Source organism: Varanus komodoensis, unplaced genomic scaffold (genome assembly GCF_004798865.1).
Source record: "Varanus komodoensis strain SLA01 unplaced genomic scaffold, ASM479886v1 scaffold38, whole genome shotgun sequence".
NCBI lineage: Eukaryota > Metazoa > Chordata > Lepidosauria > Squamata > Varanidae > Varanus > Varanus komodoensis.
The window spans coordinates 7106948-7124319 of NW_025335909.1; the positions used below are offsets into that span (position 1 = coordinate 7106948).

Here is a 17372-nt window from a genome sequence, read left to right on the forward strand (position 1 = left end):
ATCTGTCACCATAAGGCAGGATCCGCAGCCCAGCCGGAGGCTTGTGTGCGGAAAAAATAACTGGAATACAATGAACCGACCGGGAAGCCGCAGGGCGCCCCCCGCGCTCGGGAGAGGGACGCTGGGAGGGTCTGTCCCCCTGCGAGGCGGCCCCCGAAGGAGAGGCGGCCCCCCTACTGCCAGAATAAGGGGGCGAGAAAGGTCGCCCGCGGGACCCGCTCCAGCGCGCTGGCGGGGCTGGACCTGCGGGGGCGCCCTGCCCTGCCCTCCCCCAGCCCGCCTCAGGTCGTGCTTGTGTGCAGGAGATGCCCAAGGTGCGGGAAGGGCGATCAGCCTCCGAACTGTCGCCCCGACAGGGACTGGGGGGTCACTATCAAGTTAAACGACCCCTCCTGCCCCCTTTGGTCCTGCTCCAGAGGGCTCTCGCCGGCCTCCCTCGCCCTCCTCAGCCTGAGTCCTACAATAATGCCTTGAGATCTGCCACCCTGCTCTCCTATGGGGGGGGGGCGAAACGGATTGCCCCGGCCGCCGCTTAAGGGAGGGAACAAGTGCCCCCCTCCGCTTCCAGCTCGGCGGTCTCCGTCGGCAGCCGGCCCCTTCCCCGTCCTTTCAATCGCGCCGTATTATCAGGGCGGGGATGGTCGCTGCCCGGGCCCCCTCCCTCTCTCTCTCTCCGCCGCTCGCGCTCGCACGCCCCGCTTCCCTCCCCGGCGCTGTGGCTGAGCCGGCGGCGGCTGCTCTAATAGAATTTATCGGAGCCAACTCGCCGCTGCCCCTCTCGCGGCCGCGGCATGTGGACGATGCTCATTGGCTGAGAGCGGGGGCAGAAAAAAAGAGCGAGCGCGAGGAGGAGGGCTCCTCGTGACGTCACCCGGACGCCCGTATACTGCCCTGTTGCTGAGATTTCGCCAGAGGATGGGAGGGGGGAAGACGGTGGGAATGGGGGGGAATCTGCTCGCCCGCGCCTTGATTTTGTGGCGGCGGTGCTGAGGCGTTCCAGCGCGCTTCCGTCTCCGAATAGGCTTGGCTGGGGAAAGAGGAGTAAGCGGGCGGGCGTCGAAACCAAAAGTTCTTTTTTTTTTTTTCTTTTTGAAGGAGAGACCAGAAAGGGACGTCTGGAGCGTCAACGGACCGGCATCCCAAAGCGGGGTTGAGAGGGGTGGGGGAGGGGAGGCGAGGCGAGCTGCTCTCCTGACGGGGCCCTGGCGGCAGCCTGCTCATTTCCGTCGGGAGTTCCTGTCAGGCCGACGGGCGAGGATGGTTGCCCGCCCGCCACATTCTTTCAGAACACGTGTATAGAAGGAGAGCGCACATCTAACTATCGCGTGTGTGTGTGTGTCGCACACATTGTCACACACCGCCTCTCTCTCCCACACACACTACAAACGTTTTTAGAGAAGGTCCACATTGAATTACACATTGTGAAGGGCGGATATAGAAGCCTCAAATAAATAAATGCACCCTTCTTTAAGTCATAGATAAATCCACGCACCCTTTTTTAAAATTACACTGAAGGAAAAAGCTATACACTCACATCCATAGGATTGTGCCCTAAATGTGCATGCCTGCATGTGCGAGAGATGAATATGGTGAGGCCTCAATTCTTTCCAGAAGTTTCCACACACAGCTTTTCTTGTATGCGGGCTGCACAACAGGTCCTTGTGCGTTTGTCACGCATGTTGAGCCACAGTGAAGATCTCTAGAACTCGCTTTCATGTTTGTGAAAGAAATGTTGCAAGGAGCGTGTGGCTGAGCTAAGGCTAAGACTTCGGCTTGGGAAGCATTTCCATGGGTCACACCCTCTCTTCTGGCAAGCCTTTGCCCCATCAAGTTGAAGCATTTCTCAAGGCACCCACATTAATTTTTTTGTGAGTGTCTTTATTAAAATGTTTTTACGCTACTTTTTAGAAAGTTCGCAAAACAATTTACACAGCTTACCTCATTCCACAAGACCCCTGTGGGTCTGAGGCACTTTCAGGACAACCACCATATTACACTGGGAGATGTTTTGGCTCCCTGGATTTAGGGGTCTTTTGGGCTATACTTTTACCTTGCTTCCTCCCTGCCTGATTCACAGAAATTTATGAGAGGACCAGGCGATGGGAGCCCATTTGTAACCCTTGCATGTTTTCCACAGCTTACCAGAGAAAAGCTGTAAAACACAAAAAGTTGGAATAGCAGCACAGGAGCCCCTGTCTGAAGTGGTTTGGGAAAAGTGGCTTTGTGTTGTTCTTTCCTTTATTGGGATTTTCTGGTACATTGATGCTGCCAGTGCAGTATCTGGAGGTGTCTAAAGTATATAGGTCTCTTTAATGTACTATGAACTACCGGGGGGGGGGGACATGTGTCTTGCACTACAGAGGGCAGTCTGATACTTGAAGGGCTGTCCAGCACTCACAATGACTTTGCCACACTGGCTTTATTGCCTGGATAAATAACTAACTTGGGCATCTTGGATCACCGTTGTCAAACTTTTAAAATTGCGCCTCTTCCTTGTACTGTGCATCCTGTCACTTTTCAACCCATATTCATTACCTAGGCCAGGTTTGTAGAGTTTGGGTTGAGGAGAGGTTGTCATTGAATCATGGTATTGCCTCTCGCTACCAGTTGCTGGGGAGCACAGACACGAAGGTGCTGTCCTTATTCTCATAGGCATTTGTGGGAAACAGGATGCTGGACAAGTTTGGACTTCATTCCCTTCCAGCACAATTCTTATTATGTTCTCATGTCCCAGCCTAAGCAGGTGGCATTTACACCATTTATTTTATGATCATTTTGGTTATTTTTAGTAAGAGTAGTAGTATGTTAGAGCTGGGAGATCAGATTGCAAAATGGGATCTGGTTTATAATCCCTGTCTCCTACTCAGGAGTGTTGGCAGATCTGTTATACTATAAATCCCTTCTGCTGCTAATGTAAAATAAGTGTCATTATTGCTGTCCACCAAGCACTGGAGTGTACTCATCCGAGGCTCTAGCCTTTTTTTTTTTCTTCTTTTTTTTTTGGCACCCTGTTGTTTCTACTCAGAAGTATGCATGCCATGGCTGCGATTGGGCAGCAAATTTTCTTTGTTTCACTGCTTCAGAAAAAGTGTGTTTTTTTTGGTACAGAATGCTTCCCTAATCTTTGACCTATATTCATTTAGTGATCAAAGCTTGTCAAAAATTGTCATGATGGGACATATGTATTCCTTGATACTCGGGAACTAAATTCAGTGCTTATCTTGCCAGAAAGAAGATGGCTGCTTAAGAAGCACAAAGGGACAGTCTATATAGATGTATTCAAAGTGGGGACAAGTCTGCTGAATATAGATTTTCATGCTATGCCCCAGAAAAACCATTATGGTTTTCCTTCTGTTTACTTTGGATGAATATAAATTAGGGTATTAGGCTTTCTTGAAGGGAACATAATTTTCCCTAACCAATTTGACTTTTTCACTGGGAACCTATTGTCTTGGCCCATAGGTGAAAAGGCTTCAAAGCTATGTTAAAAGAGTGGAAAGATGAAGGATTCAGGTAGATTAATTTCTCTGCCTGGAGCAAGCTGTAGGAAAGATGTAACTAAAAGGGAAACCAGCACACACACATTCACTGCTCCTTAGATGCTGAAATTGTATCATGAATGCAGAGTGGCACCTTGGCAAGAAAGGCAGCACTGCAAAAGGTCAAAATAATTCTCAAGCAAATTTTATTGGCTTTAATGGAATAAAATGCCCATTCATTTATCTGAGGAAGTGGGCAGTCATTCATGCAGCAAAATATTCGTTTTGTCTCTAATGCAATCCAGAATATTTTAAAGGAGCTGTGTCAGGGCTTAATTTGATTAGGAAAGGTGAATACCAAGGCCATGTAAAGAAATAACAGTGATTATGTGCAAGTTTATTTTATTTTTTGGTTTACCTGTATAATCAGAACTGCACCCTTCTGGACTATTGTCTATGGAGTATTTTTGCCACTTTATCTTCCTTTTTACAATTTTATCTTTCCATCAGGTCGTGCTGGTGAAGACTGAGCCAGGGCTGGAGACTTCACCTGATTTCTTGTCTTCTGGCCTCTCTCATCTGCAGAAGAAGAACACCCCCTTTCATGCCTTCCAAGTCTGCATTTACAATCTCTGAAGCAGCTGGTGAAAAGGGCAAAGGAAGAAGCAAAGGGACCGATTGAACTTTGGAATGCACCTGTCAAGGTATAGTGCCTACAGCCTTGGAGGGGTGTCTCTGGGATGCTTTTCTGGAACACAGGATTGCTCACTTAATTAGTGTAAGCTGCCTTGAATAATACATTTGAATCAGAAAGGCTGGGTGACAGGAGGAGGAGGAGGAGGAGGAGGAGGAAGAAGAAATAACCTTATTTGTATAAAAGCAAGCCTCCAACATTTCTTCATACTCTACATAGTATAACCAAGGAACAGACTCCAGGATGGGGACCTTGATAGAGGATGAGAACTCAGTTAGAGGCAGGCTTGGTTTTTAATAGTTTGGGGCCACCGGGGCCTAGGAACACACTTAGCCACCACCCCAGCAGTGCCCCATGGCACAAGCTCTGTTTATAACCAAGTTGCATGCTCTTCTCCCCTGTGAGGAAATGCAACGTGCTCCGTTTGCGGCCATTACAGCAAAAAGAATAACGGTGCTTTCTTCCCTGAAACTGGATGACCGGGTCCCCTCTGACAGAAATCCAGAGAAAAGAATGAAGGAGCAGTTGTTCCTTTCATCCAGCCCAAGCATGGTGCAGAAGGAGGGAGTACATGACAGGAGACCAGGGAGCTGTCCAGCAGGACCTGAACGGCCAGAGCTGGGATTCCAAGATGAGGCAAGCAAGTTTGCCAGTGCCAGCTCTGCCATTAGACAGGGTAAGACAGTTTCCTCAGGCAGCTGATTTTAGGTGTCATGAAAGGGGAGCAAATTGTTTGTGTTATTTTTGCATTTTGACTGTCAGGGAGGTGGATAGGTGCCTGTGAGATACCCCTCCACAAGTGCTCATACTGCCCTTGCTTACTATGCATATTGATTTTGGGGATATGCCATGTGTTCCACCCTGGGAAGCAAAATATCTTGAGCCAACGCCAGAGGTTCCACACACAGCTGTTGCATCAATAACTGATCGGTGACTTGTAAGGGTTTTATACTGTGCGTAGTGGTGTCACCTTTTCCTGGCCCTCTTCACAGCCTGATCCCGCACAAATTCTTACTTCCCCTTCATAGGCAGAACTGATGATGCATAGGCCTTTACCTGCCAAATGGGCACTGAATTATGTATTCTGAGTTTTAGCCAAACTCATTACCATCACTGATCCTAAGATTGTGGAGCTGACCAAAAAAGGGTTGAGTATGCACAAACTTGTCCCTTAAGTGGCCTCTGACTGCCCCTCAAAAGGCCTAAGACTGCCCAGTGTTCCCATCTCTTCTGGGGTCCATGGTAGGGTTCTCTTTCTTCTCTTCTTTGGAGGAAATGCTGTTGGGCTTGGTGTGTAAACACTGGTGGATCCACAGAAATATTCCTGTATATTTCTGTTTTCAGAGCACATTCTCCTTACTCATAGTAAAAAGTAGCAACCATCTGGTCCTAGGAAGAAGTTAGTCCATGTCAGAGGGTGTGACTTTGATCAGACCCCAGCACCTCTTGCTTAAGACTGAGTCCTGCTGAAGTTGTCGGCATGAATCATGTGTTCTGGTTTTCTTTCTATAATGTGTCAGCAGCTGAAGCTCGCCACATTTTTTACAAGAGAAAACAAGGGAAACATAAATGGGATATGTTTGGAGGAGGACATCTGGTTCAGTACCTTCAAATCTTCTTGAACCTGCCTCCATTATGTAAGGTAGCAGATTTGTTTGTTATGCCGGTAGCTGTTCTTAATGTGTGTGACAATGGAGTGCTCTTTGATGCTCAAATGTCAGGCCAGAGTCTAATGGCTTTGGCTGGAGTTAAGCAAAGCACTGGAGGGTGCCATTCCAAATCCTCGGGCAGTTCAGCCAGGTCATCCAACTGCTGGCCTGCAATGCCCTTTCTATTTCAAGTATGGTCCTCTTCCACATAGACATAGAAATATTTGATCACTCCACCAAACATTAACCATGTGTCTGTGGGGAGGGGATAGTAGGTGGCTGGGGCAACCTTTGTCCCCTCCAGATTTTTTCAGACTACAATTCTCGTCAGCCTCAACTAGCACGGCCAATGGTCAGGCTTCCATTTGCAACCTTCCTGCATTTCCCCACCTCCTCTTCCATCTTTTTTTAATTTTAAAAAGATCAAGAAGGTTCATTGAACAGGAAAAGATGGGCTGGTACTGATATTTGACCAAAAGCACTAGGAGCTGTCCACTGGAACCACCTAAGTCACTAAACTGCAGGGTACAGTCCTGAAGCCATGTGCCAAGGTCACCCCCATATGTTTGGTATTAATTAAGCTCAGAATAATTGTAACTCTCAGGTGGGTGATACTTATCATATTGGCTATCAGTTATATATTCCACATATTCCAAAATAACTAACTGAAAAAAATAGGGGAAACGCCACTGTTTAAAAATCTGTAAACCACTTATTGTGAATAATAACATGGTTATTAAATGATGGTAAATGGAATCAAAAAACATTTTAGGAGGTATGTATACAAACAATTCCCCTCCTTTGACTGCAGGCTTCCGGTTCTACCCCAGAACAAATGGAAGAGAAGAGTGGTGATGGCTCAGGAATCACAGCCTCTGTGGATCCTCGCTGCTACCATTCCCCACACCCACTAGCTTGTCCACTTTCCTCTCTGGAATAAAAGGCAGGCAGGTTGACCAGCAGCTGTTGCTGCTCTTTGCCATGGACATCCAGTGGAACTATTGCACATAAGGTGGTGTGTGATCTGGAAAGATGAATTCAAACGCAGGACTGCATGCTGCTGCTTTAATACTTTTTCTTCTCATACTTGCTGCCATGACAAACAATATGCATCATCCAACATTTCAAATCTCTCCTGATCCAAATTAAATTGCCTTAAAATTGCTATATCGAAATTAAAATATTTAAAGCTGTATTTCTTTGGTAGGATAAAACAGTTTAAAAATAGCCCTACAGTTCAGTTTCTTTGTAGTCAGTTTGCTCTTTGATATGATGAGAATATGTCAAGCTGTATTTAAGAAGCTTATAAGCTTTGAACTGCCATCCCCCTCCAAAAAGTAATACATTGAGGTGATTAGAACAGTTTTGCAAACTCAGTAGGAAGAAATTATTTTCTGTTACTCTAAAGTGCATATAACTGAATGATCCTGCTTTTTATTGATTTTTTTGCCTTTATTATGTTTTTGCTAGGCAGTTGGGTGTTCCTGTTAGCAACAGGAGGCAGAAATTGGCAAGAGTCCCAAGACTATAAGCTTCAGAAGGTGAGAGCTGCATTTCACAGACTTTTCCAATGGGAAACAAAGATAGCCATGCTTGCTTTAATTTTTTTAAAATCCAGAATCCATGTTATAGCAATATGTTTATCAGCCCATACCAGCAATGCCTTTATCAGATGCGCAAGCTTCAAAATTCTGAATTCTTTATCAGGCATGATGGTAAACAAAGCAGCAAAAATGGTGCAAGACTGGAGATATTTGGCACAACAACTCAAGACACCCAGTCCCTGCATGGCCTTGAAGCTCAATGATAACTTTGAGCGAGACACTGACTCTTAGAGAGCTGTTGTAGGGATAAAACTCACAGAGCTGTTGTAGGGATAAAATTAAGAGGAGGATCATGTACATATACCACTTTGAGCTCCATGGAAAAGAGGTGGGGTATAAAGTAACAAAGAATATGGCAAAAATTCTTGCTCCCCAAAAAATAGGGTTTCTAGAAAAGGTTGCATTTGGCATTTGCTTGGTCTTGCTTCCTTATTGTCCAATAATAACAATGATAAAAATGATAAGCAACAGTATCAGTTCAGTATTCCCAGCCTTTGAAAATGATGGAAAATCAAAATAGAATCCAACTTTTTGACAAGTTCCTCCAAAGAGCTAGTCATGAAGTGATAATCTTAAAACCGGATATACCCAGCAGAGGCTTTTAGGCCCCTGAGAGAATGCTAACAGTCACATAAAGTTCCCAGGGCTGGGTATTTTCAGGCTAAATGTCCTGCTTTTTCGTGTTCATTTGTGCACAGCTCTTATCTACGTCAGAAGGAATTATAGGCTCACCAAAATTGTTCTGACCTCCAAACCCCTTTCTATTTTAGACTGTTTATTGACTTTCCCCCCAGTTATTTTCAGATGTTTTGCTGCACTTTACCTAAAGCCACACTACCCTAAAGACATGTAAAGCAGGGCCACTCCATCAGTTCTGTTCTTCGATCAGGTTCCTCCCTTTGCTATCATCTGGCAACAGCCATTTCATCAGACCGTAGCCGATGAAAGACTGGATGAAACAAGGTCTCTCCATCAGGTCTGCTGAAAGACCAGCTCTCTGATCAGTTTCCCTTCCAACATATAATTAGAAAAAAAAACCCACCAGTGATTGTTTTTAGACTCTGAACTGAATTGCCTTATCATGCTTAGGCCATAATGTGTATTATTTCATTTTCTTCAAAATATAGTAAGCCAGTCTTCCTATATTTAGAGGTCCTCCTGTGTACTCTAAAGCGTGGGGCCATGTCCTGATAAGAACTGATAAGAACTACTATTTAACTTTATGAATTGGTGTCTGAGTTTGCTTTTTTCCTCTTCCCTCCCCATCTCTGTTTCCTTTTGTTGTGTATTAGAGATTGCAAGTTGTGGGAAAGCATTGTTTTGGTTTTTATTGTATGTAAGCTGCTCACAAGGCTAATTGAAGACTGGGGTCACTATATTTTAGATAAATGTTAAACAACAGCTTTTCCTCTAGAATCCTTTAGTTTGCCAAGTTTTAGAGCATTCTTTCTTGCTCTTATGCCTTTAAAAGCAGCCTGATCTTCTGAAAGGAAGGGGCAGAGCTTTTCCTGACATGGAGATAAAGTGGTGAAGAAAACTTCACTTGCTAAATTTGTTAGACATAGAAGCAGGGACAGTGAAAAAAGCAGTTAAAAACCCTATGCAGAATATTCCACTGTAGTTAAATTAACCTGGCAGCACTTTAACAGTTACTGTATCTGTTATGGATTGAATACCTGAGGGTCATGACAGCAAGATTAAATCTGTACTTTTACAACCATGCATTTCCTATTTTATTTATTTTTAGAGCAAGAGGAATAGTGGAAGTCTACATGCCAGCTATCTGGAAGATCTAATTCACTCCTGATGTGTATCTAGTTTCCCAAGTGCACTCAGGTAGGTGTGCCTGGTTGCATGGGAGAAAACTTAAAAATGCAGATCCTGGCAGAATCAAATCCAAGAAGGAATACAGACAGGATCATGTCCAGGACACAAAGATGGCCAAGTAGAAGCCATGAAAACAGACAAGCCAATGAAATGTTTGTTTGTTTATTCATTCATTCCACTTACCAACTGACCAATAGTAACAGTTTTCTGGATGATGTACAAAATAGAAGAGCAGACAGGAAGCTCAAGGATATGACTGATAGAGGCTAGAGGACAATAAGGCTTAGTCCAGTTCCTGATCTTGGGCAAAAGGACTTACATTGCCCCATGACACAGGGGGTCATTAAGGAACTTTTAAAAAGTATTGAGTCAGAAGCACCAGATGCCTGGAATGTCTTGAAGGGCATAGGAACCATAGTAGAGGAGAAAGAGGGGAAAATGAATAGCTTGAAATTCTCAGCAAGCCCTTCCACTTTTTTCCCTTTGACTGCACCAAAATAGAAAATAATTAACTGGGAGCAAAATGTGTGACCTAATGAGCATGTGTGTGTGTAAGGGAGAGAGCGCTAGAAGGTTTGGAAGTAATTAGATGCAAAACTGCTAACATTCCATTAAAATATCTGTGGCCTGTCAGTGCAGACAGAAAAAATAAATCTGTCACGTTCCCAAGCTCTGAGGCATTAGTTACCAGAAATCTAATTCCATATCTCTTCTGTACTTTGTGTTTGTACATTTCTGTGCCCACCAAACTAGAAATCTGGCTGTAATCCAAGCTGTGTACATCCCACGTAACCACAGGAAGTATTGAAACTAGTCTCCAGTTCAAAATTTGGTACTGCAGAAATTTCAGCTTCAAACCTAAAAGATAATTTCATTCTTGGTTGTGGTCAACAGTTAGATCCTAACTGTGCTGAAAAAACAACATTAATGAATATTATTAATGGTCGGAGAAGTAGACATTTCCAGTCTGAGTCTCTTGATGTGTTAGTCTACAATTCCCATCTTCCTCAGCCAGCATTATCCTGTCTTAGATCCCATTTATATTTCCTGACAATCCATGACAATCCATGAATCTCCTCAGGAGAGATTCATGCTATCCATCTTTAATGTAGCCTTTGAAATAAGTAATATACCTACAACCAAAGAGTGAACAACTGTTACATTATATTTAAGTCATCACAGCCTCAGGAAATCATGAAGTTACATGAACAATTGGCATTTACTAGCCAATCTTTTAAAATCTAAACAAGAAAGACTTGTCACTAAAAGTTTGCAAATGCATTAAGGTAATTGTCTGTTGCCCTCTTTGGATTAGATGACCTATTAATGTTCCGAGGAAGTGATATTGCAGTAATAAACAGCTAATGTAAACCCTAATCCCACTAACCTCTCAATGCTGGCAGTTGGGATTTCCTGGCTCTTAATGCGAACATGTTTCATATTTGGCTTGCTTATCAGGAAATCCCATACCTCATGCAGGGGGGTGGAGGAGCAGAGAGAAAGGGAGAAGATAACATAAAGTAGGCAGGTTTTCCTATAACTTTGGTACAGGAGTACTTTCTTTTTAGCTTTCTGACAGCTTGACTTTATTATTTTTTGGAGTTCAACTTGTTGTAAGTCTGTACCTGTTTTCTTGAACTTCTGAATATTTTACTGTTATTTTTTCTAGACTTCTAGGCATGTTAGATATAAGCCTGTTGGATAGTCAGGAGTAATTACTGTCTCTTGTGAAGGACAGTTTTCAGTGCAGGAACCTTTTGTTTTACAATTAACTAGGGAAATGTATGTAGTTATGTTGAGATGGTAAGTGTCTGGGAGTATGGCTTATATATTGTATGGAGGACCACTGAGAGATGCAGTATGTATCTCTGTGCTATGCATGTTGACACACACTCTGGGGTCTCTGTCGATGAAGGTCAGGCTGCCCCATATCAGCCTTAATATATATTTTAAATAAATAAATATCAGGGATGGGGGGTGGGATAGGTTTTGCTCTTACCACAACAACAGTGTACCCAAATACAGCACTTCACTTCCTTCCCCACATTAGTAATTAGCAGCCAGTCATGTATTTATTTATTCAAGGTATTTTATGCTGCTTCTTAGCCAAAAAGGCTTCCAGAGTTACTTACATAAAATCAATTAAACAAGGCTGTTCCTGCTCCACAGGCATACAATCAGAAAAAACATGATATGCCAGGAAAGAGGAATTATTTTAGCATGGTTCGTAGAATGGCCCTGCTGTCTCACTCATCTTGGTCACATATATGGAAAAAACTAAAAGGAATGCTGTTACGGAACGTCAGAATTGGTAGTTGCCACTGTGGACCCCCCAGCTCTTATCTACTTCGCCCTGCCTGCTTTTTAATCTGCACGGCCCTATCCTGGCTTGTGAGTCTAACAGAATGAAGGGAAGCTGGCTTATATCCAGACAGAGGACAGATCGGTATCTAGTGTTTGTGTTGTAGTTAGGAGCAATGAACTAGCCATGCTCTCTCCTTCCTCTGAAATGGAACCCAATTTCCAGATACCCCACTCCCTGTACTTCCTCAGACAAGAAGAAAAAACTTGCCACAGGCCTGTACAAAACCTCACCAGGGCGCTTTGTTAAATGGCACCCACTTAACTATCCACATCTGTGTGCTGCCTGCATCAGTAACAGAGCTGCTCCAGGTAGCTGATGCTTGGAGGTGGCAGCAAAGTGTTGGAGGAGAGAGCTGTGGGCCCTATAGGCTACCTTGCCCCCTCTAGGCTAGCCTGCAACCTTCAGGTGTGGCAGAGGACATTGTACCAAGGAGTCGACTAGGAGCCCAGGTTGCTTTGGAAATGGAAATCAATGTGGCAGAATCTTGTCCTCCCCAGGAAGTATAATACCCTGGGCCAGCCCTGATCAGTAGCTGATGTTCAATAGACATGGAACATCATGTTGCAACATCATGGAATTGATCTCAGGGCTCCTGTTGCCAGAGCTCCTGTTCCTATGGTAGGGAGAGGGATGGAAACAGGAGGGATAGGGACAGGAAGGAAATTGTTTAATACCTTTGGAGTCAAAGTAGACCTCTTCACAAGCAGGATAAAAGGAAAGACAAATCACACCACTTTCACTTCAGTAGCAAGAACTGGCTTGGGGAAGCTGCAGCTGCACTCTTCTGCCTTCCAGGAGGTTAGAATCATGTTCTGAAGGAGCACTTGCTTTCTTTTACATATTGCCTGTTTTTCTTTCTAGTAGAACAGTCAGATGCACTTAGAAGTCATAGTGGGACTTACTTTGAAGTGGGCCATATTCAAACAATGTGTTGAAATACATAAGTGACACAAGTTCTTTTCTGTATTTATTCATACCTTTCAAAATAAAATAATCAGGTCTTTCCCTCTCTTTTCTACCTCAGCTTGAAAATGCACAAAAAGTACGTGTGGAAGAAGCAAAATACTATACATTATTGGAAACTCATTCAGATTTTCTAGTCAGTTTTGCTAGGTATTTGTAAGTGACTTCAACTAGCTGGAAGCTTTAATATAGGTTAAATAAGGGCAATATCTGTCAGGCATGAAGGGAACCAAAGGAGCAGATTTCTGGTTAGAAACCTGTTTTTCATCCTGCAAAATAGCACATGTCTTTTCTTTGTGAGAAATTGCCCTGGAATGCATTGACAGGGAATGCTGGCTGTCCTTCCTTCCGTTGGTGAGTAAAGTAAGGACAGATAGACTGAATTCTTAATCGGTGTTTTCAGTAGACCCATTGAAGTTAATTATAACATTGTCTTAATTCCTGTTGGACAGACTGCTTCCCACAAAGTCCAGAATTTTACTTTGGTCATGCTTGTACAAGGTTACAATCAGGAGGAAACAGAATCATACAGTTCAGTTAAGTAAAGTAGGTGGAATTGATTAGAAGCAGGCAAAGACCAGCCTTCTTTGGGCTTCCTAATACTATATAATCAGAAAAAATCCAGGCTGAACCCATGCTTTTGAAGATATAGTATGTTGACTATAAATGTTGGTTAGCATCCAGACTCACAATGGTGAGTCCTTTGAGTCAGAGTTTAGTAAGCCACTATTCTTTACCATTTACATTATGCAGCATTTTATTTTCCTAAACATCCATAGCAGTCTTCCTTCTCTCTGAAAATTTCCAGCCCAGTATGTTTGGGCATCTAAGCTGGAAATCCACCTGTCTTCCCTGAAATGGAGTTGCAACCCACCAGGGAAATGCTGTGACACGAGCTGCAATGAAGTGAGAGGACCTTCACAAGACTGATCTTGTGCGGCTTCAATTGATTGCAGTGGACTTTTGTGTGGGAGAACTTCCCAGGGGATTTTGCCTAAGTGTCAGATATGTCTCATTCTACTTTGCTATCCAGGCTTTATCACTACCTGCCTTTCCTCTCGTTGCCTTTGTTGCTTAGCAAACTCTTTTAAGGTACTCCAATTCTTTGCCTATGATCCATTTCAGTCTGTGAGAGGGGCACAGTCCCACCTTACCCCACATGGATTGCTTTGATCAGATGCCCTTGCAGTCCTTTTGGACGCAATTATTCTATTAAAAATTACTTTTGGGCTTACAGAATTTGCAACCCAGAAGGGACACAGAAAGGTCAAAGAGAGAAACTTGTCTCTAGTCTTGCTAAAAAAACAACTTGAGACTTATATTAATAGCAGCAGCTTTGCTTTCTTCTTGTTGAGCTGCTCTTGTTTCATCGCTGGAGAAGACAGAGGAACACAATACCTTCTGCGTACCTCCTCTTGCTCTTTCACCCTCCCAAGGGGGAATTAAGCCAACGGGGAGAGACTATTAAGTTTAAAGATATGCCTGAAGAACAGCCTTGGAGTAAGGAGACACTCCAGTTTGTATTCAGTAACTATTGGCTACCACAGCTGGTGAAATGAGGAGCCTGGCATTGTTTAAAGTCCTACAAGAGAAAAGGTTTCAGTGCAACGTCAGTGCAACAGAAAACACCTCAATCTAATAATAATTGTTATGGCCTTCAGTGGATTGAAGGCGCGTTTATCCTTTGACATTTTGTTCTGCATAGGTTACTTGAGTCCACCATGAAGTAATGCTGCTAGTCAAGTCTACATGCCAACAATGTCTTCACTAAACAGTCACAAATGGAACTGCTTTATGTGCAATATGTCTCAGAAAGCCATGAAACAGGAATCTGTGATTGGAGGATGATTCATCATTATTAGTTTCAGAAAATGACTTTTGATGTGCATTTATTATATTTGATTACATTTAACAATTTGTTTAGTGCTTGTTCACATGCAGAGTGTTTCAGAGCCTTTATTTTTTTCTTTCTGTACTGCCCAATAGCTGAAGCTCTCTGGATAGTTCACAACAATTAATCAAATACAAAAGATACAATATAAATACAATAAAACACAATATAACATTTAAATGTGCAAGTTTAAAACAGATAAACATTCCAATATACACAAATATAACATCTAAAACATTTTTATTAAAAACTAGTCCTAATTAAAACAGCAGACCTAACCCATCATATACATGGAAATAGAGGGTAGTTTTAACCTGATGCTAAAAAAGATGACCATGTATGTTGTTCTATTGTTGTGGACTTGGGTTCACGATTAATTTTAGGACCGTCACCTCATTAAAGAAATCATTATTATTTATTTCACACATACTGTTGAATAGCTAAAGGTCTTTGGGCAGTTCACAAGCCTATTAAAATTGCATGGGAACTAAATATGCATAGAATTGCACCTTAAATTTTGCAGTCCTAATTAGTGTTTAAAATGCCACAGGATATCACTGTTTCTGTTAGTTTTAGAGTTCTAGAGAGTTAGCCATGCTAGTCTGTTCTAGCAAAAACATTACAAAACCTTGTGGGACCTTAAATGCTTCTTTTATAAATGATGGCATAAACTTTATTGGATTAGAGACAGTTTTGGCAGAATATGAACTGTTTTCCAACTTCTGAGAGTTGGCAGCCTGGCTGTCTATGATAGACAGCTCTATCAACTAAAATAGCTAGCCATTCACTAGCAACGACAGACAATCTAGCAGAGACACAAATTTAAGACTAGACACTGCAAGAAACCCAGAATCCAACAGTCCTATCTATCACTGATATTATTTAACACTGATAACAACAGCTATTGATGTCATCCGTGGCTTATCCATCTGCTCATCCTCCAGTGTGACATATGCCATCACCTGCCAACAGTGTCCTTCTGCCATCTTTGTTGAACAAGGTAGTCCATGTCTACAAAGGAACACAAATCTTAAAACATTTCAGTCTGTCGGTACACTGTTGCTCACCTTGAAGTCAACTATGCTTAAAAAAGAGAAGGGAAAGGAATCTAGAATCTGAACTGAAGCCTTCCACTGAAGTCTAGAATGTGTTAAGAAATTTGTTTCTATTAACTACTTAATCAAGATTGTACCTTACTTTCCCATTGTAGAAATTATGGCAGCAATGTATCATAGCCAGCAGCTAGTATTGTGAATGGATCACTCAGTTCTCGTATAGATTTGGGATCTGAACATAAATGTCACAGACCTATTCTTAGTTTAATTTAATATGATTTTTAGGCTGCCCTTAGACATTTGCAGTCACCCAAAGGTCTCTCTATCTGCATGTGAGTGTTCTGAACCACATTTGGGCTTTCCAGAAGAGATACTCTGAACCCACTTACTGCACATGCTTCTAAAATAAATACTTTGCTTTTGTTCTATTTTTTGAAATAGGTAATTTGATATAAATGATTAAAGACAGATGTTTCTAGTGGAGACCAATGGGAACTTCATCACAGAACAAATTGCATTCCCAAGGAAAGTACCAAGAAGACCTTAAAAGGCAAGTGAACAGGCCAAAGGCATAATAATATTTGGTGTTGGGGTAGTGGAGGGTGGAAGATGGAAGTAATTTCAGTACAGATAAATCTTAATGTGTCTTTACAAACGTGGATTAATGTCTGAGGCATTCACTCAGTCCTGCTCTTGAGCTGAATCCCAAGCATACTTCCTAGTAAGTAACCACATTGGTTACAGGAGTCTTACCAGTAAATAGGTACACAACTGTACTATTATGAAGGGATATGTGACCAGCTGCCTTCTAGACAACTCGCATCTGAGTACTGGGCAAGTTGACTGGAATTGATAGGAGTTCTAATCCAAACACCAGGTTGCCAACCCTTCCAAACTTGACTCACATGAAGATTTTGATGGTTTTGATAGCCAGAGGTTCAGTGGATGCAGTTCATAACTTCTTGGGTGTGCCTTCAATCCTTTGGCCTAAAGCATCTTCACACATGACAAGTTACTCAGAGGTAACTTTGAGAGGATCTCCATGCATGGCAAGTGACCTCACAGATTATAAGCAGGAATCCACAATTTACCAGGAGGAAAACCTGAGTTTCCTGTATCTCTGAGAGTGGTAAAATGCAGTGATTAGGGAAGGATTCCTCACCTTTCTGCATTAGCTGTCAAACTAATATAGCATTAACATCTACTAGTTGCTACAAGAAAGTTGTTAATGGGGTTGCTGTAGAGGGTACTTCAAAAGTTATGGGACTCTTCCTAAGCATCAAAAACAGGTTCCAGGTATCCTGACTCCAGGTCATCCTGCTGGTGTGATTATGTCACTCATTGACATACAGAAATATTGCATGAGAGAAAAGTGAATTATTCAGAAAGTACTGGAATCTTCTTATTAAACTTGAAGGCTGCAAAATTATCTAGGTGCTTTTAAGCACTAAATTAGCCAGTTCTTCTAGAGAGTGCATTAATTTAATTAAGAATACTTGAGGAAGCCAAGTAGACTATCTTCAGCCAAATTTTCCACATTTCCAGTATTACTCTTCCCATCTTTAGAAATGTCTCTCTGGTGATCATCACCAGGGCATGTGACATTACTTTGTTGAGCAAAACCTGCATCCATGTGATTTCTGCCCACTATCCAAACAGTAAAACCTTGTGAGGGGGAAAATGGTGCAAACATTGCTGAGCAGGTCAACAGTCCAGGAGAAGTGTGTGTCCTGGGGAAAAGATCCCACTCCTTCTCTAGGTGTGGCTAATTTTTCTACCAACTGCTGTTGTTATACCTTCAGAAGCAGCTTGATGCATAGGCATTAGGAGGTGGTAATGTTCATC

General features: G+C 42.7%; 1 long non-coding RNA gene across 1 annotated transcript; it reads left to right on the forward strand.

Moving 5' to 3' along the window:
• The first annotated feature begins 3995 nt into the window (after positions 1 to 3995).
• LOC123028587 lies at positions 3996 to 16072 on the forward strand. Its single transcript, XR_006415715.1, has 4 exons — positions 3996 to 4183; positions 7293 to 7363; positions 9174 to 9262; positions 15969 to 16072. It is a non-coding gene; the product is annotated as an uncharacterized LOC123028587 (long non-coding RNA).
• Positions 16073 to 17372: the final 1300 nt, after the last annotated feature.